The 24197-nt window shown below is 31.9% G+C and overlaps 1 protein-coding gene across 1 annotated transcript in view; it reads left to right on the forward strand.

Annotated features, from left to right (window-relative positions):
- LOC118191832 (adipokinetic hormone/corazonin-related peptide receptor variant I-like) overlaps positions 1 to 24197 on the forward strand; it is a 572901-nt gene that overhangs the window by 499203 nt on the left and 49501 nt on the right. The gene's annotated exons all lie outside the window — the stretch shown is intronic.

The raw sequence follows: 24197 nt of genomic DNA on the forward strand, positions 1-24197 counted from the left end.
TTTAGCAATTTTACTTTCGATTTAAGCCAAAACCACAAAATATAAGAAAGACAATCCATGAATCTTCCCTAAACAGAGTTCATGTTTTTAAATTACTAAATCCCAATTAATTGCTCTTAAAACTTTAAATAAAGAAGCATTTAAATAATATTAAATTACCAGATAATCATGAGTATCATGAAGAATTATGAATGTAATCCTTAAATCATGTTAATAAAATGTGTTTCCACTTCATAAATTTTAACAATGAAATGTACAACTAATTTAAAGAATGTTGTTTATCAAAATTATTCACAGAAAAAATTTAAAACCGAAAACAATTGTTATCACTACTATTATTTTCGTTACTGCTGTTTTTTGTTCTGAAGGAAGGAATACATAAAATCTGAAATAATAACAAGATGGGTATTATAATACATAATTTTAGTCCTGGCGAAACTATAATAGTTTCTGATATTTATGTATTTGAAACCTTAAGGATTGATGTATTTTGTTTCAAATTTAATCCTGGCACGCTGCATAAGAAAATATTTAAATTTTTTTAACAAAAAAAAATATTTTGCAATCCAATAATTATTCTTATATGATATTTAATGAAATACTCTTTGTGGTAAGTATAACTTATACGATTTACATAATAATCTAGCTACGCGTCTTTCTTTTGTGCTGAATTATATCCGCTTTATTTATAATTTTTTTTAAATCGCAAATCAAAATATTCATGAAGTAAACTGAATATATAAGAGCATATTCTGTTTTATTTTTATTTTCCACAATCATTTGAAAGTTTTTTTTCATTTACTTCCTGCTATGAGCATTTCTAAATAACTCAGCGTTATCAGCCACAAATCTCTACATATAATAAAAGGAAGAGTCTTTCCTTCGTGCTGCGCGTAAGCTAATAGACCCAGGGCTACAAAATTTGGCATATAGGTTAAAGTGACCACACGTCCCGATTTTGGCGGGATAGTCCCGCCTTTTGGAGAATTGTCCCGCGTCCTGACGATTTTTAAAAATGTCCCGCTTTTTAGAAAACATCTGCATTTCTTATTTTAAATCTACTGTAAAAGGATATTACCTATTATTTATTATTTATTATAGTAAATATAAAGAAATAAAAATACATAAATAAAAAATCACATAAGATGGATGCAGAGTAAACTAAATTAGGCGATTTAACGAGTTAGATTTACTTGGTGGTTCTGTCATTTTTGTTACGCCTCGTCAAGGAATATGTATTGTTAACGGAGGAACAGCTAGCATCAGCTGAAGGGCTATTTACTTTCCACACCATAAACCACAATCAAAGTTTCAGATCAATTGATTGTACGTCGGAAATGATCAAAACATTGTGCGACAAAAAATTTTCATGTGCAAGGACAAAAGTCGAAGCATTTATTTGTAATATTTTTTCACTATATTCGTTTTCACAATTGCAGAAAGAATTAGATAAATGCACATTTATATCCGCATATTATGATGGTTCTAAACACAAAGATTTAAAATTATTTCCCACAATTGTTAGACTTTTTGATCCAGAAACAGGAATTAAAATTATAATATTAGATTTTGTTTCATTGCCGGGTGAAACTTCATAAATAATTTTTGATTCAATAAGTACTATTTTAAATTGAGTAATTTGAAGAATAAAAGCATTGCCTATTATGAGGATAACACTAACGCAAATTTTGGTGGAAAAGCTAGAGAGAATAACGTTTTTACGACACTTAACGAACGTTTGAAGCAAAAAATTATTCCAGTAGATTGTGCAGCGCAGATATATGTTATTGCAAAAATTGTTTCGTATTTTTTTATATATATACTGTGCGTGTTGAAAGTTTGAAGGATTTTTGCGAAAGCGCAGAAATCGAATATAAAAGAATTATTGGTTACAGTAAAACACGATGGCTAGCTCTTTTACCAGCCGTAGAAAATATTTTAAACATATACGAACCATTAAAATCATACTTTTTTATCACATGATAAATGTCCAAGAATATTGCAGCTCTTTTTTGAAAATGACACATCACAAATTTGGCTTCACTTCATTCACAACCAAGCTATATTATTTCACAATGCTGTGAAAATTATTGAAGGGGACAAATTTTCAATTACGAAAGTGTCAAATGAAATTAATAATTTAAAAACAAAATTGCGAGAAAGAATTGATAACGATTATGTTCCTTTAGTTATTCGAAAGGACATCACTAGGTTGGAAGAACAAGGTGCCATTAAACGACCTGATTTTCTGAAAGAAGTCAGACATTTTTATAATAACTGCTTGGAATATTTTGAAGAACGGACAGTTCAATTCGAGGATATTAAAAATTTTCATTGGGTGACATTAAAAAAGAAGATTTTATGGGAATATGTGGAAAAATCTTTTTAATATATTAGTAACCATTTTCCGAAAAATAGTATTTGCGAAAATGATCTTTTTGATGAGGTGTCATTGGTAAAAAGATACATTACTGAAGAAAAAATTAAATGTTGGTTGTCTGCAAATGTGGAGACACACAAAAAATGGACGAAGTTATTCCTTCATTTTAAACAGAATAATATTCCCTATGAAAATATTTTGAAAATTGTAGAACCCGCGCTCTCCCTTCTAGGAACAAATAAAGAAACAGAACGTGTTTTTTCTAGTATCAATAAAATATATACTAATTCAAAAGTCAAGCAACAAAAATCAGCGTTATATTTTCAAATTTTCACAGGACTAGTTTCGATGGTTTTACCGAACCACCATCCTCAGCTGCGGAAGGGCAAATGAACGAGATATGATATAATGATCAGATAAGATAAGAAAGCCTGGACAGAAAATAAGCTAGTGGCGCCATCTGTTTGCGGTGCCGCCTTGGACGCTCATCAGGTTAGCAAAACTCTTGAAAGTCTCAAAACCTGTTATTTTAAAATAGTGCTAAGATTTATTTTTAACTATCGCTAAGCACTTTGCAACTAGACCAACAATCCCAAATGTAAAATTTAATTTCACTCATGAAGAATTCAAAACAAGAAATTAAGATACAGTTATTTCTAAAAATACTTATGCGTCCTTAAACTTTAATAAAATACAACATAACGAAAAAGTTGAAAATTTCAAATTTTAATACATTAGCAAATTAATCAAAATTAATGTGTAATATGATGAAAGTCTCGATGAAAGTCTTATTTTTGCTTATAATAAGCAATATATTCTCTAAAGTGGGTTTTTGTTTGTAATCTTACAGAAGTTTTCAAGTGCATTGTATATTATCAGAAGAACTTATTAAAAGATACATTCATCAGAAAGTCTGTGATCTATATTGATACTAAACTTTTAATCTTAATCCTGCTGTTTTACTACGCAATTGGGTCTCTCATGCCAACAAACTGCAAGCTATCTCCACACCTTTATAGTATTTTTTCTCCTCCTTCATAACTTTATTGTCTGATTTAGCATTCCTACCTTCTATTGAGTAATTAATCCTTCCTCGATTCCCGCTGATTAGTGATAGCACAAAACGCTGCCCTTCTTTAAAATTTTGATTAATTTCCCATATCCAAATTTCATACATTTCGTATTTACTCTCTTATGTTTCTTCATTTTTAAGGTACAAAGCATGTGCTGTATGCCAGCATACAACTATGTTTAAATAATAAAGATATGTTATTTATTGTAGAGTCTGCCAGTTCATCACTGATATTTTTCGTATGCAGCTCCGTACGACCGTACGCGAATGGATTGTCTGCGTGAAGCTTCAGTAGTTTATCCGATGTGTAGCAAGAATTCGAGATAAATATTTTTAAAAAGTCATGTACCATAGCATTCCTTTTAAAGACAATAGCTATCAACTGATTTACATTAAAGAATTTTCTGCCTATAGCCTGAATTACAGAAATGCTTGTAACGTTGATAGAATGTCCAGGAGTGATATACAAAAACACCAGATGATCTATTAGCAATGTAACAATGACGATGCAATAAATTATGTAACATATGTAAATCTCGTGTTCTTTAATGACGCATATTCGTATATGTTTTTATCCTACTGTAAAATTTAATTGCAAAAATATTTATAACATTATTCAAATATAAAAAAATGATACATAAAAACACCAGATGATCAGTCAGCAATGTAACAATGACAAGACATATAAAGCATGTAAATTCCATGTCCTTAATTTCGCATATTCTGCGTATGTTTTCATCTTACTGTAAAATATAATGAAGATATAATTTACATATTTTACGCATGCAGTTCATTAAGTCGTTAATGGCGCATATTCCGTATATGATTTCATCTTACTGTAAAGCAATCATGAAGATTACATTTTTTTAACGTATCAGTTTCATTAATGATTAATATTTTGGTATTTCCCTACTTTGAAGGATAAGATTTTGTATTTGGCTTTTCTTTAAAATGAATAATATAAATAATGTAGTTTATGTTAATTTATATAAACCACTCAAATTTCTATAGATTATTTTTAACATATATACAATCAAAGCAGACTATAACTGTACAGTTTTCACAAATTCACATAGTATACGGTCACATCTAACTGATTAAAGAATCTCTGTGGCTTTTCTTCTGTATATAAAACAGGTACATTATTGTAGATTATCGTTTTTTCTCTAAAAATGAAACAATAGAGCTTTCTATAATTTTGTGTATTATTCTGGCAACCAAAGTTTCGATGCATTTACATAGGAACAAACTTTTCTAAAATTAAAAAAGACGATTATCTGTTATGAATTGTGTAAATTATAACATAATAATCATAAAGTTACCATCTTAATTAACTTCTGTGAAATTACGGAAGTTTTGATTTTTAAAATATTATTTGATCTTCGTTAGTAGTTCTGAATATAAAAAGAAGATTACTTAAAAAATTATTCTCAGTAGTAGCCTTTCTTTTATTAAAACACTGAAAAACTTGACAGCCATTTTGTAAATGACAGAACATTTTCCATCAAATAAACTAAATCAAAAATATTAAAATCTTATTAAATTATGTCAGTAATAAAAACTCATAAGAGGATAATTATTTCGTTCTTCTTAACAATACCAATTTTAGCAAATTAAATAATATTTAAGAATATACTAATTCATAATATTCTATTGACTGCATATTACAATATTCTCTATAGGTGTCTACTCTAACATTTACATTAGGGAAAATGCAATCTTAGACAGAAGTTATTTTTATAAAATTTTGTTTGCATTTTCACATTCATATTTTATTCCTTGAAAAACCGAATTTAGTTTTAAGCACTTTCGAAATGCGTGGCATTTTACTACAAACTGAATGGCGATCTAACTTGAAATTTTGAAAAGCTCAATCACCTTTCTTCTCTTTTATCTTCTGTATCATAAAAGATACTTTCACGTTTATTTCATTTCTCGGATAGTACGCATATTGTAATACTGCAATAAAATAATTACCGAAAAATACTAATACTTAAACGAAACATTTTTCATATCAATTTAACTTCTATTCTTAATTTTAAACTAAAAAAATATATTTGAAATTCTTTATACCAGAGCTATGTCAGTGGTAATGCATTTGAGATATGCGCATCAGATAGTAAAGAGAAAGAAAAACAAAATTAAATTATGATAAATTAAACATTAACTTGAAAGCGACGAAACGTACACTTAAGAAGCGTAATTATGTGATTCAAGAATTGCATTTCAGGAGTTAAAATGTGTCCGCAGGGATTCTCTTTTAGAGTGAAACTATGACAGAAAACATCTTCGTAACCATTACGCGCGCGCGTCAATGTTGAGATTAAAACTAATGAAAGTTGAGTAAATCATTGCCTTTCTTTGCTGTCAATAAAGAATTCTATTGATTGACGACACTCACCTGAGAGAATGACTTAAACCTATGATTATGATCTATAAATGTTTCAAACTAGGCGTGACTCATAATACGCATGGGAAATATTCCATCATGAACTCATCGTTCTTGTTGCCAGGTGTTATCCTGTGAATCAATAGCTATCTTCATCGAAAGTTCTTTATTTAAGCTATTAGCCTACTACCTCATTTCAAACAAACTTGAAAGTAATGATCTTTTCGTTTTCTTTAGGTGTAACTTTCCTACGAGTTTTTGCACACCTTAATTCCAAATCGCCGGTCTAAAATTTTAAAGTTGAAAATGTCAATGAAAACATCCACAAGGACTTTGCTCTCTGGGCCTAAGGAATCTGTTCTAGGCCCCAGAGCCCTTTTACTGATATTCTTCACCCGAATGTTTTGGACATTTCAGTTATCAAAAATATTTCTCGTGTTTCTTGCTTTACAGTGAATAATGACCACAATCCAGTGGATTTCATTTTGTCTAACTTTTCGTATGATATTCCTCCAGTTACCATTCCAGTGTCAAAGCATCAGTATCAAGAGCTTATGACTATGATCATAACCTTTAAGACTACCATCTATAATATTAATATGTCAAAGTATTTTATTATGGAACAAATTCAGGATGCCGTTGAAATGTGTTCTAGCATCAAACTCTACCATTCAACTTCGAAAGCGTTGAACCACATTATGCATTGTAAGTAACACTACTGGTTAAATAAAAAATAAAAACTGATTGAAGAAATTTTATGCATGGGACCCAAGAACCTTACATCAGCTTAAAATGACCTGTCAAATATCAAGCCACTTTTCTGTCTTTGTCACCAAAAATAATAGAATGCAATTATTGCCAATATGTCTTTTAACAAAACTTTCGTTTAGTATATGCGCAATAGTATTACAAAAATATGCTCTGCATTTAGTCCATTTTATATAGGCAACATACGCCTAAGAAAGGTTATTGCTAATGCATTTGCTGACAGTCTTGAGTTGCAATTCTGCCTAATTTCTCAAAAAGAGACTTTACAGAGACTAGGCACAGTTGCTTTCACATATTTCCCAGGTCCGGGAAACTTTATTATTTCTTCAAAATACGCGTGGAACGTAAAGGTATTAATTTATCTTCTACGTAGCTTCGTGATTAAAAACTACAATTACGCATAATAGTAATTTGTGCAAATTTTGCCCTTTGTTACATAAAGTAAAGTAGACAACCTCTGCGGATTACTAAGGTTACCACTCCATAACTTGACAATAAAGACGGAGTTTCGACGCTGATAATCGATTGGTTGAAAAGTAAAGAACTTTTAACTTCTTCTCAAAAATAAGGATTCGCATGATTTTCTTCAGAGATAAATACAACGAAAATGTGTTCGAAACAGGCGGATGTATTTTGTCCCTTAAACCAATTCATGGAGAATTACAGTTAGCAAAACATATTCATAATTTATCTTTCGAGCTTATTCAATCCATAATTGCTTAACAATTTGAGCAATATACGATGAAGAATGATCATTTGCTTTCGTCAGGATTCAAACCTAGAACTCTCAAATATTCGTCGAGTATGCTTTCAATCACACCATAGAGGCATTCTGAAAGAAGAGAGAAAATACCTTAAAAATATCAAAATGAATTTGGGATTAAAACCCCATTTACTTGAGTTAAGATAATACGGGAAATAGTGATTATTAGAGTTGCTAAGGTAACAAAAATGAGCGTAATATTCGTAAATTTGCAAAACTAGTCCATTCTGAAGGTTTAAACACAGAATCTTCAAAACTGGTTCTGCGAATTGATGAAATTACGTGTGATTCTCGTTGCTTTAACACCTCCAATAGCACATTTATTATAAATGCGCGACCTCCGACCATGTCAGCAGAAGAATACGAAACATATATTTAAATGTCATCTGATTCATCATTGCAAAAATTTAATTAATGCTATTATTAGCGGTATTCTAGTGCAATTTAAAAATGAAAATTCTAACTTGTCGAAAATTAATGGTGGCACTTTTGCCATTTGCAGATTTATGAAACAGAATTCTCAGATCATCGATAAAAATTAAATACCTCAACAGGCCTGATGCGGAACATGACATGAGAATTCAATTTTCTTTCATAAAGATTAATATTAATTATCACTACAATAATAAAAGGCTGTACCACTAATTTCATTAAAATTAAAATTTTAATTTCCTGTGTGAATACGTTATTTTAAGAACTTCAGATTTAAATCTAAGATCATAATTTTCCAGGCAATGAAAGAATTTACTTTCACACACAGAATAAAAGAAAGCATCAATATCTATTTTTACTTAAGAATAAAACATTTTTTTAAACAGGATAACTGTAATAAATGTTTTGGCATTCTTTTATTTTCATAATTTGGTTTTTATGCTGGGGTTGTTAAGTTTTACGCTAATTTTATTTTTCACTCTCGGATGAGTTTTGGATTACCAGTTTCGTTTGAGTAAATAGTTTCAATTTTGAGTTAAAATAACACTCTGAATAATGATTACTGAGAAGCGGAAGCAATAGTAATCAGTATATTATTCATAAACTTGCGGGAGTAGTTTTGAAGTTCATATATACAACATTCTTCAGCTGCCAGAAGTGCAAAAATCGCAGATGTTTTGCACTTCTGCATTTGGGGGAAAAAGAGTTTGGATATATAAACCTTCACTACTGCTTCTGAAAATTAAGACAGATTTAGGAAAACATTTATCTATTTCGAAAGCAATCAGACGTAGATTTCTCTTCTTCATGAGCAGAATATTTTTCATGAATGTATACTTGATGGCCATTAAAACTCGTGGTTTAAAATGTACGCCAAATGAAGTTTGCATTTTTTGCCCCATTATAATATAAATTACCGTTGTGCAATCGGAAAAGGTTTCTATTTGACACAGAACAGCTTTCATTTCATTATCTTAACTAAGTGTTTTTGTTTTTCACTTTAGAACATATATTTCCCTGTAGAACACTGGTATTTTATGAAATATAAGATATTTTTAATCACTCTTCGTTTCTTAAGGCACAACCCATGGATTTAATTAAAATACTTTATTTCATATTTTGTATCAATTGTTTGTGTTTTCAAGCAAATTCATTACTTGAGAAGAAGATTAATGTAAGTATAATTTGTATGTTTAAGGAGATATTTTTTAATTGGAAACGAAACACGCCGATCTAAAGTTTAAAATTTGGAAAAAAAACGAGAAAATTTAGATCGGTATAATATTTTTTGTCTAATTTCATAATCCTTTGTCTTTTATTCTTTTAGATCTCTAATTGAAAGCGGTAAATTAAAAAAAAAACTGGTGGCTTTTGTTTTAAACTCGCGGTTAATACTAAGTTTCTTATTTTGATTACTATATCCATATCGTTTTCAATATCAGTCTGATGTATCTCAAAAAATGTTCCATTCAAATACATTTTACAGAACGGAGAATGAATTCTGAACAATATTAGATTTGGGAGTTTTAATGGACACTCAAACCTGGTTTTCTAGCAGCAATCCATATAATCCATTCAAGTCCCATAGTGTACTTCTAACACGATTCTCAAATTAAAAAACTGTATAAAAACATCCTTCAAAAAATATGAAAGAAATCTTTTTACTACTTTTTTTCCCTTTTTATCATGAAAACTACTCATTCACTTGACTAAACTTAGCCGTGAGAAAAAAAACTGGTCTGTTCATTCAAACTGAACTTTGTAAGTTGATTTGTTTTGTTTTGTTTTGTTTTATCTATAACTGTTTTACAGGCGCTATTATTCTCAGCTTTGGGTCTGAGAACTGCGGAAGGAAATTAAATCGGGCTTTTGGGTTCTTACGTTATAATAGATATTTTTTATTTCAAATTCTGCATTTCCTTCCAAAGAAGTTTTTATGCTACTTTTGTTGTACAGATTATTCGTTCAATATTCCATAAGTATCTTTAGGACAACATTATTATTCGCTTGTTAAAGTCAAAAGATTATCTTGAAGGCATTAATAAATACTTTTATCATTTAAAAAAATCTTTTCATCTTAGGTCATCTTTGAACTATTCTGAAATTTGCGCATAGCACTTCTACCATAAAAAAAAACTACTTTCTGGTAACAGAATCTGTTTTTTCAGTCACTGAGTATTTTGAAGTAAAATTCAGTGGGTGTTAGAATACTAAGCTGTTATGTTTTCTTTTCATTGTTTTATATGAAACACTAAGGAAGACAAGGATAGATAAATCGGCTTTTTAATATTTAGTAATTGGTATAACTAGCAAAACAGATTAACACAGCTCAAAATCCTTAATTATTATCTTACTCTTATTTTCGTCTTAATTTTTTTGCACAAAATGCCTATTATAACAAATACGTTTATGCATATTTGGCAAAACAGCTAATGAACTTACTACCTTCATTAAAGAGATTAATCACTTTCTAAAATAAAAACTGCTTTTACTTCGGAGCATTGTATCAAAAATGAGAATTTTCATTGGAAAAAATTGCATAAATAATTTCACCAATGATAATTTCTTTGTTACACTTTCTTTATAGTATTTGATAAGATATTTCAAATATATGTGGCGATAGTGAAACGATACAAGCCTAAATTTATGTAGTACTATTTATGTAAACGATATATTTTTTGCGATTACTATTACTAAAATTAACCATAGTTACTACAGTTTCAGGAATTGAATCTTTACTATGACGTCTCCTTTCAGTTTCCTCACCAGAATGGTAATTAGTTACATAATATTTAAGCTGATGGTTTTGGATTGTAAGACAGCACATGTTTCTGCCTTTCTCGGCACGTGACGTTAGTTTTTTGCAGATCTGATAAGCTTGTAATTATTCGGTTTTGCGTTATTGCTGCCGACATTTGAATTTAATACTCCGGTTAGAAGTTCTGATCCAGCTTAGATTGAAAATTAATATTGTAGTCTTTGATGTCTACTCTACGTTTAAAATTGGAGATTTGATGGTTATTTTACTCGTAGTTACATCACGAGTTGTGGTTGTTTTGTTAGCCCAAGAACTTGCATTTATATTCATTCACATTTCACATTAAAATGAAATTAAAATGAAAAATGAAAATTTAATGAAATTTAAATGAAAGGTTTATATTAAACATTTCCAAGCCTCTGCAGTTACGTTCAGATATAGCGATGACTCCCTTTATCTGTCAGGGTTTTGGACTATTTAACTTTTACCATATAAAGGAAAACCTATGTATTTATATTATTACTGCAAACGGATTGCATCACTCTATGTTTCGTCTGTTTCTAAGTACGGTAGTATGGATTTTCATATCAATTACCTTTGCCTACGAAGCAGACGTGCTGCAAATTTAATATCAATAATGTGAATAGTGACATTTTCTAAAATTCAATACTAGTAAATATGAAGCTCATACTTAGAGCTCGTAAGTAACAAGTTTCGTGGGCAGTCCCATATGACAGATTTCTTGGTAAGAAGATTAAAATAGACATTCACTGAGAAACTTCGAAAGTAGAAAACAGTAAAAGATCAAATTTTTCCTAACCTCATTTTCGGTTTAATTGACATACACAAGTTTTTACTTCTTAAATAATCATATTCTGCCTGGTTTAAAGAACAGTAAATTTAACACAAATCTTATGCAGGTTTTTGCGTGCGTTCGCGTTCCTAATAAGATTGAATTCTCACAGAACCGATGATAGCTTGATAAAATTTATTCTGCCAAAAGGAACACTCCGTAGTTCTGCAACTTTCCACAAAATACTTATCCAGTTCTTTACAGTATCACAGAGTTCAATCAGTAGTTAACACTTCAAACTACTAAGAACGTTAAATACAACGCAATGCAAAGCGCATCTAATGAGCGAAACTAAGAAGGATATTTCAATACTCTGAATTCAGCTCTGAACTCACAGCTGAGACCATCTGTTCTCTCCGATCTTGTGTAGTTTTCACTGGAAAGCATATGAGCGCCGGATACGGTTATAGCTAATTATAAATACCATCGATTACAGTAATTCAATTACAATACACATTACAGTAATACAGTGATCGAATTAAAATTTCGCCAAATGGTCGCCATGTTTGGCGTCTTTTAAGATATCTCGCCAAATCTGGCGCCAAAACTGTTCCCAAACTTTAGCTTGTAGAGACATTAGGTGTTTTTTTTTTTTTTTTTTTTTTTTTTTTTTTTTTTTTTTAAACAGGAAAGATGAAAAGTATGCAACACCTTCACCGGGAATCGAACCACGGAGGTCTGGAATACGCGCCCAGCGTGCAGGCCACCACACCTTGAAGGCATGATAAATAGGCGGGAGAAGTACCTTATATACTTCCGCTTTTAAAGGGTGACTGGGGTTTTAGGGGGCCCAATCGCCAAATCCCGGATGTGGAGAATCATCTTCCGCCACCCTTTTAGTTCGGGCGCCACTGTAGAGACATTAGGTTAATTGGAAGCAGGAGTCATGAAAAATTAGCAACGCCTTCGCCGGGAATCGAACTGCGGAGCTCTGGAATACGCGCCCGGCGTGCATACCACCACACCACGAAAGCCTGCCAAGAAGGCGGGAGAAATGCCTTATAAGTTACCAAAATCGCTAGTTTGGGGATATCGCCAAAATGACAAGATAGCCTTTACTCAACGTTAAGATCAACTTTCCCCTATATTCTTACTTATCGGGCAAGCTTCGCTTCTGTAGATTTTCGTGTTACATTATACAAACAAAATACAACAATTTCGCACATGTTTTCATTAAAATTATTTACTTAGATACAAAATTCGTAACAGCAGATGGAAAACTTGATTGCTATGTAATTTTAAAAACAGATAAAATTTTAAAAAATTAGTAAACAACGCTTAAACAATAATCTCAGTAATTTGTTCACTTAAGCAGAGTTCCTTTTGTTAATGTAGAAAAAGTAAGTTCCGGAGTCAGTTTTTGAAAGTAGCAGAAGCAGGTGCGTCCTAAATCTTAAAAGCAAAAATAAAAAATAAATTAATATAAGAAAACATTACACGAAGCAACAATTACTAAGTAATATCTCTTATTTGCATACAAAATAACTACATTTGCAATACGATACGAAACTGCCAGAGCAGTTTTGATGGCTTGGAAGGTAAAGTTATGACTACACATATAGGTACAGAAAGTAATACATGTTTCTCTGCTGTATGAAATTCTATTAAATGTAAAATCGATTTGCTTTTCTTAAAACCTTATGCCATTTACTGTGTGTATGTGGTATTTTTTTATGACTTTGAGAGTTGGTTTCTCTGAGAATTTCGAAACAGGTGTCATATTACTTTTAGATGTTTAAAGACAAAGGCTGTTTGTCTCGAAAGACGAATTTGCATTGATTCACATTAAATATCGTTCACTGTAAAAACGTATTTACTTTAACAGAGCCATTTTGGGTGATATACCATGTAATATACATATATTTGTATATGTGATATTTGTAACAGTCATATATCAAATATACTCATGTACGGAACTGGAAATGTATCCGGCCAATCAGGTGAAAAATAATAATTTAATTATATGTCTATCTTCCAAAAGTACAATTTAGTCAGACGTTATAATAATACAGCACCTTCTTTATTATTATCATCATTAATTATTTATTCCTAGATATTGTGCATCATATTTGTTACACAAACGAGGGTTCTAAGAGAAGCTGAAAAACATTATGCAGGTATTCCAATGAAAAATCCAGCAGTTGCAATTAAAATTAAAGCTCATATTTTAGTTCCGTAGGGGACCTGTGATTTGAATTAGGGATTACCGCTATCGAATGCAATTCAACGATGTTTTTGAGTGAGATCTGTACGTAAGAACAGAATAAAAGATTCTTTTTCTCCAAAACAATTATAAAACTGCTTTAAAATGAATTCTGAGGAGAATTTTTCGTGGTGTCTGTACGTACGTACGTATGTATCTCGCATAACTCACAAACGAGTAGCCTCAGAACGTTGAAATTTTGTATACTATAGGACTGCCATAACATGTAGATGTGCACCTCGTATTTTGCTTGCAATCGGCCACACCAAACGTTTATAAGTATATTATAAACGTTTGGTGTGGCTGATTGCAAGCAAAATTCTCAGTTTCTTTACGCTTATATGTTTGTAAATTGTGCATTTTTTCCTTTAAAAATGATTGAATTATGTTGTTCGTATCTTCCGGTTCAGGTTTTTATGTCTTTAGGAAATCTGCAAGCAATATTTCTAGAATTATCAACAATTTAAAAGCTGTTTAAGCGCGGTTAAGTCTAATTTTTAAATAACATGGAGGACATGCTTGTCTACATTTGCAACAGCAGGATAGTATATTTGTTGCCAATCTATAGAGACTAAGCTTCGAAACAACAAAGATAACGCCTTCATTTATTATTGCAAATTAAATCATGCTTAATCCTGTCTGGAATGAAGGAATAAGTGTTTAAGATTTTCTTCGTAATTTTTAATATAATCATTTTGAGTTTTTATGTATTTTTGCCTTGTCGCGAAGTGAGAACTGAATTAATCGAATGAGAAATACAAAATCGTCTGTGAAAAACACCTTTTCTGTTTTGTTTGCTTAATTTCATTTATACATCGTTCTAGATTTATTATAGTATTTGAATAGAACATGTGGCAACGATTAGATAATTCTTCAAATGATATAAATGTTGTGCATTCTGAGTTATTATATACGCTGTTAATGAAATATAACGCTGTTAAGTGAACCTAGCGCCAGAGTGTCGCTATGGTAAACAAATACAATGAATTTTAAAGAGTGCATTTATTCTATTGTGGTTTATGCGCTACGGACGAAGTAGATTTAATTCAATCTAATAAGCTTAAATGAAATGCAAGAAAAAATGCGTATAATTTAATATTCCGTACAAGGAAGTCATGTGGAATACACATCAGATTTTCTTAATAATGATAGAGATGCATGAAGATGAAAGCCAATTAATAACGAGCTAAGTGAAGTCGTGGCAACTTAATCACTCTTTATTCTTAATAAAACATTTTTGATAAAGATTCATTTAAATTCAGTCAAAAAGTATGTTGTCTCTTGAAAGATTACTCTTTCGGGAATATCTTAAGAAAGAAGTGGCAGAAACGGACAGCGCCAGTTGCAATTCAGAGAAGTAAGAGTTATAATGCGATGTGTCTGTGATTTAGTTTTAGGTCAGTTTTATCCCTATTTATTAAAATTATCACGACCAAAATTTAAAATTGTTATTGGCTGAAGCTTTATATAATTATCTGTGCCATTAGTATCATGTAAGAATCGTGAGGAGAATTAAATTTGAAAGGACACAGTTTAAAATGTTTAATGTAAGTAATTAGAATGTAAAATGCGAAATAACCGAAATAAAAAGAAGAGTTACTGTTAAATTAAGGTTAATATTTTGATTTACATATTTTTATCATCTATCTATATATATAGATGTATATCAGAAATAAATAGGCTTATTTACATTTCCAATACTTCTTCAAACTCTGTTGTTAATGTGACTTATCTCCCTTTTTTGAACATCAGAACAAGCCTGCGAAATTCGTCGTGGCAAAGAGTGCAAGATTGCACCCGTCGTTGGCAACAGCCTGAGCACCATATAGGTGACAGTACGATACCGCTGAATTCCGCCTTCCCCCCCCCAGTTTGAATAACCATTATCCCGGTTGGGCGGCCTTGTTTGAAATCTCTTAATCTCAACTAAGCACGTGTGTAGAATATTACAATCTTTGAAACAAACCACAGATATATTAATCATGTTGAGGTAGACGCATGACATAAAAATAATAATTCCTGGCATTGTTTTGTTTAATATTAATGACACTATTGATGATTCATGTTATATTGACAATGATAATGATCTCAGTGATTATTAAAAAGACATTTTTAAAGGATCTTTCATGGACTGCTTACATCAAAAAAAATATTATTTACTTAATATATTTTCAAAAATAAATTTACATTTAGTTTATATAAAAAAATGATTTAAATTGCTTTTTTGGGGACTTCATGAAATATACAACACGAAATCAATCATTTCGTGTAAATAAATCATGAATTCTAACAAAAGAAATGTAAATTTCAGACACTGAAAATGAAGTTCGCTCTGGATTACCGAATATTAATGGCGAAATTTTGTTGAATGAGAAAGAAAAAAAAATTAAAGCCTCTTATTTTTTCCAATTTTTTATTATCAATGGCTATTTTCTGTCTCTCAAAACGTAGCTGCAACGCCAATTGAATAGATATTGTTTTTTCCATTTTCCTATACAAAATTATTTTTAGCTACATAACTGCTATTGTTTTTGGTTAAAGTTTCTTCTGTTACTTTCTTAGTTATTAAAGATTTATAATATTAACGATGTCATTAAGGAAACGAATAGTCATTTTAGCAATATGCTTCTATAGAACACTACTTTGACTACTTTGCTGTTTTGAACTGAATTTGAAGATTAACACATAAGGTTTTAGGGAATGAAAATCTCAAAAAGGTCTGAAGTTTATTAATAATATTACGAAATTCCAGGCGCGGTAAGATAGCTTCCCCGCAATGCAGTTTCAGGCTTGCCGTAAAATGGCAAGGGAAGGTAGGGTTGCCACATTTGGCGACAAAATTGGCGATATGCCATGGACGGATGGAGAACCTTCTGGAACGAATTCTTACCGGTTTAGCCCAGAATGTTCTCAAAAACAAGCCGAAAGCTATATAAACCCTGCTGGTCCGCAGTGTGTGTGTGTGCATCGCCTAGGGTGCGAGACAGTTAGTATCGAGGTGGTGTCTCGTCTAGTGAGTCAATCCCTGAGGAGTCGATTGAGTTGACAGCCGGGCAGCGAGTGCCGAGTGTGTCATCGAGTGCACCGAAAGAGTCTCGTAGTGTATCGCGCTTAGTGCATCGTTGGGAGAGCCTGTTGAGCTCCGGGAACGACTTAACCGAAGAGTCGGCAGCTGTGCTCTGTGTGTCATCGAGTGCATCGCGAGTTGTCTCGTGGAGAATCTCGAGAGTACTTGGAGTCCGAGAACTACCAAGCAGAGTCGGGAGCTGTACTCTTGTACTTTGCCGTGAAGCTGTCTCCACCGTGATAGCCTGATAACCTGGAGGCTGTGCCGCTGATCGTGTCAACGTGTTTATAGTAGTTCATCGACGACTGTAAAAACAGGAAACGGAGGAAAATGTGCAAGTACCAGCTGCTGAAAACACCGAGGTGAACTGTACACATGATGCGAAAAAACTTCAGAGTGGTGAACAAATTGTTTCAGATTTTTCTGTGGATGAAATGTCTCAAAGGACTGAATCTTCATACTGTGATATGAAAACAGAAATGCATATGAGAACTACAGTAGAAAAGTATTTGACCCGGATATATTTTACATAGACTGAGACTGCAATTCATTCTGAACTTTAATGTATATAATTTAAAATTGTTATGTGCCTAATTTGTTTATATAACTTGTATATAGTGTAAATATTTGCTTCTCTAGTTATGTTATTTGTTTGTTTTAGAAATCGTTGTTTGTATCGAATTATGCTTCTGAGCAAGGGTTGTACTGCCCGGGACGGGCAGTCCTTGGGAGGGGGCAGTGTTAAGAAATGTATAGGCGCGGTAATATGGCTTCCCCGCAAAGCAGTTTTAGGGTTGCCATAAAATGGAAAAGGAATGCAGGGTTGCCACATTTGGCCAGAAATCCCCTATTTGGCAACAAAATTGGCGATATGCCTGGACGGATGGAGAACCTTCTGGAACGAATTCTTACCGGCTTAGCCCAGAATGTTCTCGAACGCAAGCTGAAAGCTATATAACTAGTTCGCAGTCAGTTAGTGTGCCTCGTCGAGAGTGCGAGATAGTCAGTATCGAACCGTGCTCTGTGTGTCTCCGAATGCATCGCGAGTTGTAGCGTGGAGAGTCTCGAGAGTACGTGGAGTCCAAGAACGACCGAGCAGAGTCGGGAGCTGTACTCTGGTGCTTTGCAGTGAAGCTGTCTCCACCGTAATAGCCTGATAACCTGAAGGTTGTGGCGCTGATCGTGTCAGCGTGTTTATAGTAGTTCATCGACGACTGTAAAACGTGTTTTGAAGCTGTCCTGACAATACTGGCAGATGGCATCGGACATCTATAGTTTAATATAGAACGACACTGTACATGCACAAGAACATGATAAGAGGCCTCGAAATTCAGATATCTTAGTATCCGATAAATATATCACTACTGACATCATAAAGTGCAATATTTTTAAACGAAATTACTTCCAAAATAGGGATGGGTGGATAATAATTTGCAAATGGAAACGCTGCGTCATAGCTCATCGGAAAGTCTACATTGACAGTCAGAGAAGATTTATTGGATAGTCGTGAACTGAATCTTCCATTCTAAACATGGATAATGAATCCAACGAGGAGCACATTTAGATGGTTACTTTCTACAGAGAAGAGAGGAAATGTGAAAGCATGCATTACGGTTTTCAGTTATTCTCATTGTTTTGCAGTTACTGTCATCAATAATGAATGTCGTTCACCGTCTTAGCGAAAAAGGGACCCTATGAAGTAGGTTGGTATTTACAGGTACATACACGTGTTGCCAGTAAACAACCTGGCTTATGTGCTAGCAAAACAAGAGACAACAGTGAAGTGACCTTATATTTGGTGATATATGGGAAATTTTGCCTTAATTGCGAGCTCATCCGTACATTGAAACGCTAATGAAAGGCTGAAGTCAAGAGATTGCCAGAGACAACATGACTGATGCAACTTCATGAAGGGCACACTAGATATACAGCCGACGTCTTGGTTAACTTATGTGTCCGGACGAGGAAAAATATGATCGCAGTGATTAACCCGACACAACTCGCACCTGAAAAACCCATCATGGCAAAAAGAAGACTGTCATCAGGTGAAGCTGTCCCTCGGTGTTTGGTGTGGATTTGAAAATATGCATGACTCGAATTGTTTTGAAATGGGACGTTAATTGGACAAGGATACCTAGAAATACTGTAAAATACATTATGTGATTTCCTAGATGACTGTTGTATTCTGTACTATTTTCAGTGCGCCAACATCCCATCCCATTAGCAACATTTTTTATTCTCTTTCGAAATGTCTTACTGCTGTATAAATTTCTTATTGTAATAAATTGTACCATCCTGACACATTATTGTTTCATTAGTAAATTTTCTTTCTTATTATAATATCACACTACACTTCTGCCACTGATTGTTTTTGTTTATACTTTATAGTTTTTGAGAAAACTGTAAGATATATTTGAGATATTTAAATCGCTAATTCAAAAAATTCAGGAGTGTTGCAGTTGATATCATATTATACATTATAGTAACTTTATTTTAGGTAGATACAATTTATATAAATTTAGTTTTCTGCTTCAAAAGCTGTTTCAATGTTTAATGACTTTGTTATGAATATTGTATACACAAACATTTGTTTTTATTTAATCTGTTGTATCCAGCAAAGTGTTTAAAGATTATCATATAGCAGTAACAAAGTGGATGAATGTGAAAAGAAACTGTCAAACATATATAGCTTTTGGCTTGTGTTCGAGAACATTCTGGGCTAAACCGGTAAGAATTGCCCGATGTTACTTCACTGGAAGAATACGATGAGGCGATATGTCTCTTGACTGTCTCCTGAAGACACAAAGAACATACTTTTGTTAATGTAACTAATGTGTTCTAAGTTTAAAATTGAGAATCATGAGATAATTGACAATTGTATATTATTCAAGAATAAAATAAGCTGGCACATCTGAAGCTCATATATAAAGTGTTTCGTAAGAAACACTGCACACTTTAAAAAGAATAACACTAGTATTAGAACATATTAAAGAGAGCTCAGTTTAAATAAAAAAGAACTTCGTTTTTTAATTACATGTTTGTTCAGCTTGTCACAGAGCAGTTTACGTCAGTTAAGTTAAATAATCCTTAATTGCTATTATATCAAGAATAATAAAACAAAATATACAATTTTGTACATCACAGAATATTTTATTATACCATATTTTTAAAATTCCTGTAAATTTGAAAAAAAAATCTTTAAATGTTAATTGACTTTATCCAAAGAGATATGTTTCCTTAAATATCGTTATAAAGAAAATATTTTACAACTGATTTTCTCAGTTTTACATAATCGTTGGCGTCAGCTGAAACATTTTGTATTGATGTAGGAAACCATGCTCTGACATTACACAGAGTAGAAACTGGTAGAATAAGCAGGCAGTAGAGCTGGCAAGATTAAGCATATAGTAGATGGTTTTCGCAGTAAAAGAAATGTACACCCAAATCCTAAAAGAAAAAAATTAAACAAATTAACATAAAAAGCTTTAAAAAGGACTATAATCTCTATCTAACTGGCAGTTTTACTACTTTGCATGTAAAATAATAAGAAACTGCCAAATTGCTTGCTGGCTATGACAGATAACTTTTGATTTCACAGTTAGGTGTGCTTTGGGAAATGCTCGAAGTGTACAAACAACTTAAAATAGCATTGCTGAATATTTAATTTGTAACATTCTATCGAAATTTTATCCGGTTTTTTCTAAGCCAAATAAAGCTAAGATTATTAATTTATATGTGCATTCATAGTTTTTCGGTGATTTAATTAAGCTAAATACTATGCAATTTATATTTTAAGACGTTATTAAATACGAATATGAATATACACATGACAGTTAAAATTTTAATTTTATATTTAAGGAGTTACTAAAATACCTACACAATTTATATTTTAAGAAGTTATTAACTACGAATATGAATATATAAGTGATAATTTCATTAGATCCTATAATGTTCACTAAAAAAACTCTCCTATAAGCATTTATAAAAGAGCAATTTAATGTTATGTCTTTGTTAATTTAAAGTGAACGTGAGTGAAAATTAATTAATTAATTTACTTTAACTGATATGGCAATGAGTTTGACGTTTGGTCAAAACGTAAAAGACATATGAAAAACCGTTTTAAGTTATCCTAGTTAGGTAAAATGCACAAAAAATAGCTTTTTAGATATCACTAAGTCTTAATTATATGTGATAAATGAGAATGTGTGAACATAAGATCGTGAGAAACATATCGGTTCAAATTTGTTTTGTTTTGTTTATTTGTTTATGGCAAAGAACTCGAGGGCTATTTGACTAAGAGGAGAAACGTCTTCCTCGAGGACTTTCTAAGAGAAACATATACTCTTGGAACTTTCATTATTTAGTAAACAATAATGTTTAATATTTTAAAAAAGGATCCTGACTTAAGCAAATGTCCATATACATGCATGTCTTGATGGCATCGCTATTTAAAAGACTAGCAGTTTGTGCTGCCAGCTCTTAAATACTTATTATTTATAAGAAAAAAGTAATAAATAATGATAGTAATCAGTCTAAAAATAGCTCAGCCAGTAAATAATAATAACAAATACGAGGAACTGCGTTTATTGTTTTTAATCCTCTGGTTTGTTAATCATTAATAGAAAAATTCAGTTTGAAAGAAAAATGAACTATCTTAGACAAAATGGCAATAAACTGATATGTGGAAAATAAAAACATTTTATTTCGTTAAGTAGTAATTCATTTCTTTTAAATCGCATAGGTTTTAGATTACATCTGAGAGCTAAATAGCTTACATTTTGCCAAGTGGTAATATATTGCATTTAAATCGATGAAATTGTTAAATAAAAATTCACTAAATCACACAAAATTCGAAATAAATAAAAACTAAATTCGAAATTCAAAATTTGGTCTTTGAAGTGCAATGTTCGGGTGCATGTTCAATGTATATTCTAAATTTGGTTGCTCTTGGGGGTCGTCGGTTTTTCTGAAACGCAAAGAAAAAACATTCATATAATCGCGTGTTGCCACATCTCTGAAACACAATCACAGAAAATTTCATTCATTTAAAAGTAGAAATAAATTATTTATACGAATAGCAGGAGCGCGCTCTTCCGACGAGCAATGGGTGGCGTAACATACTTATCAAACAAAACTTGTTCTTTTCATAGTTAAAATCTCAGTATTCGTTTAGTACAAAATGACATTCCGTATTGAATTTGAAGCTCATGACTTTAGAAGGTTGCTTTCGAGTACATACATGTGGTATCCGTAAGTGCAACACAGCCACCAGAGGGCCTCACCTATGCGCCAGCAGCGAGAGCGAGGTGAAAGAGGAGGATGACAGATAGACCGATATGGAGCCCACGAGAAGGTGGTGAATATGGAATTGTATGTTTCCACGAGGAGGTGGTAACTTGACTGCATATACGACAGTTAGTGCGAATAGGGGCTAAGCTGCTATTTAAATTCTAAAAGTGATAAAGAACGGTGTTTATATCTGACAAGCGCGAGAAGGCGCAACAGCACTTGTATTTAATTCAATCTGTACCTTTTCTGTTATTTTCATTAAACATCTGTGGTGTGGAAAACGTTAGATTTCTTATTGACTCTAGGATATTCATCTTCAACTCCCCGACCACCTATATATATAAGTACACATCAGGTTCATTCTAAAGCCCCATATATCCATTGAGTAACTTTTTATTTCAGTGCCTGTTTACTTGAAAAGGGAAACAAAGCTCTAACATGTTTTGTATTTCTCTAATTATAGTTGAAACTATGTGTCCAGACTTGCCATGGAACTTATAAATACGTGTTGTTCATTCAAATTATAAAATTTATTCTGTACTCAAACCTGTAACTATATCGCATTTCTTAAATTATCATACATATAATCTAGAATTCATAATTCCCAGCTTGTGAAACGCAATATCGTTGAGAAGGATGATTTAAATTAGTCTTCCTCAGATTTATGCACTTCGGAAGGAAAATGTGCGAACACATTATACAGCCATACATCTAATGGGACGATATAGTGTGATTCAATCGTTTCAAACTATTGCAGCTTTTTGGCCTGTTTTGAAATTCTCTCGTTCAAAAAAATCTTATTAAAATAAAAGTCATGTCTCTTTGTCTAAATTTCCATTTCAGCAAAAGTAAGAAAAACTAAAAAAATCTGAAATGAAATAAATTCATTTAACTGCTCAAAAATCTTACTTACTTTCCTTACAAGCATCAGAATTAATTTTAATATGTTTTCTACATCCCAGCTACTGGTGGTACTTCAAGTATCGGTGCCTGAGTTGGCTGAGGCATAGGCACAGCCTCAATAATGGTCAGAGCAGCTGTTGCTACAGCCAAGAGAAGAATCAAAGAACGTCGTAAGAGCTCCATTTGTATAGATGCAGAAAATTAATCCCAGTATGAATATTTTGCCTTTATGTCATCCCTTTATATAAAACGTTAACAAAGAAGATAATGATCAGCTTCAAAAGCATGATGAAGTAAAATGAGATTCTTCAAATCTGATAGAGAAGTAAAAGCAAAACGATGCTGCAAAATGCACACGTTGCTCTAATCAGATACATTTTTAATTTTGAACAAATTTTTTTTAAACAAAAGAATTCTGCATGCCATTGATGATGGATTATCAAATTTAGTGACTTGGCTAAGATTTTGAAAGAACAATATTTCATGACCTTGAAGAGGGAATTTTTATAGGCCAAACCACTATGTGATTCATCTGCAGAAACTGGTGAGTTTTCATGAATCTTCGTATTCTGTGATATCTGAAAATTATTCAAGTCGAATTTTTATCTGCTTTTCTTTATTCCAGACTTTTCTTTTCTTTTGAATCCTGACCTAAAAAAGTCTATCAAATTTTGACTACAGAGAATTTTGCACTTCTTGTTTATCTACATCAACTCTTGAAACAGTCTTTCTCCATTCAAATATGCTTCGATTTAAAAAGATTCTAGAAAAATTATCTATGAAAACAAGATGTATGAGCATTTTCTTGAGTATATTTTGTTAAATTATATTGAGAAAATGTATCACAAAATTCATATATTTTAAAGACACACCTCATTTAGTAAATTTTATTTATGCCTTTTTAATAAACGTAGATCCATTTTTTTAATTCTATTGTCAGTTTTTAAAATGTAGTTATATTTCTAAAATTACGTTTAAAACTATTTTAAAACATAATTTAGTGTTCTTTCTAAGCGCTGGTTTCAAATTTTTCTCTAAAATTATTTAACATTATATAGATATTTTTTTTATCTTTTATTCTTATTATTATCCTTACATGAACAATTAGAGATGCAAAAGTTTCGAGAGATCTGAGACATTCCAGAGATTTGAGTAGAATTTAATATTCGGATTGAAGGAAATATGATTCATCCAACTGTGCTTACGTGCCATCTCAAGTATCTTACGATTATTTTAAAACAGATTTACAGCGTTCTAGAAAGCTGGTGAAGTTTTTAAAAATCGTATATCTGATCTGATGCTAAATGTTAAACCGGGAAG

The sequence above is a fragment of the Stegodyphus dumicola genome, chromosome 2 (assembly GCF_044657685.1).
Source record: "Stegodyphus dumicola isolate Sdum_Otavi_A_Nest chromosome 2, ASM4465768v1".
NCBI lineage: Eukaryota > Metazoa > Arthropoda > Arachnida > Araneae > Eresidae > Stegodyphus > Stegodyphus dumicola.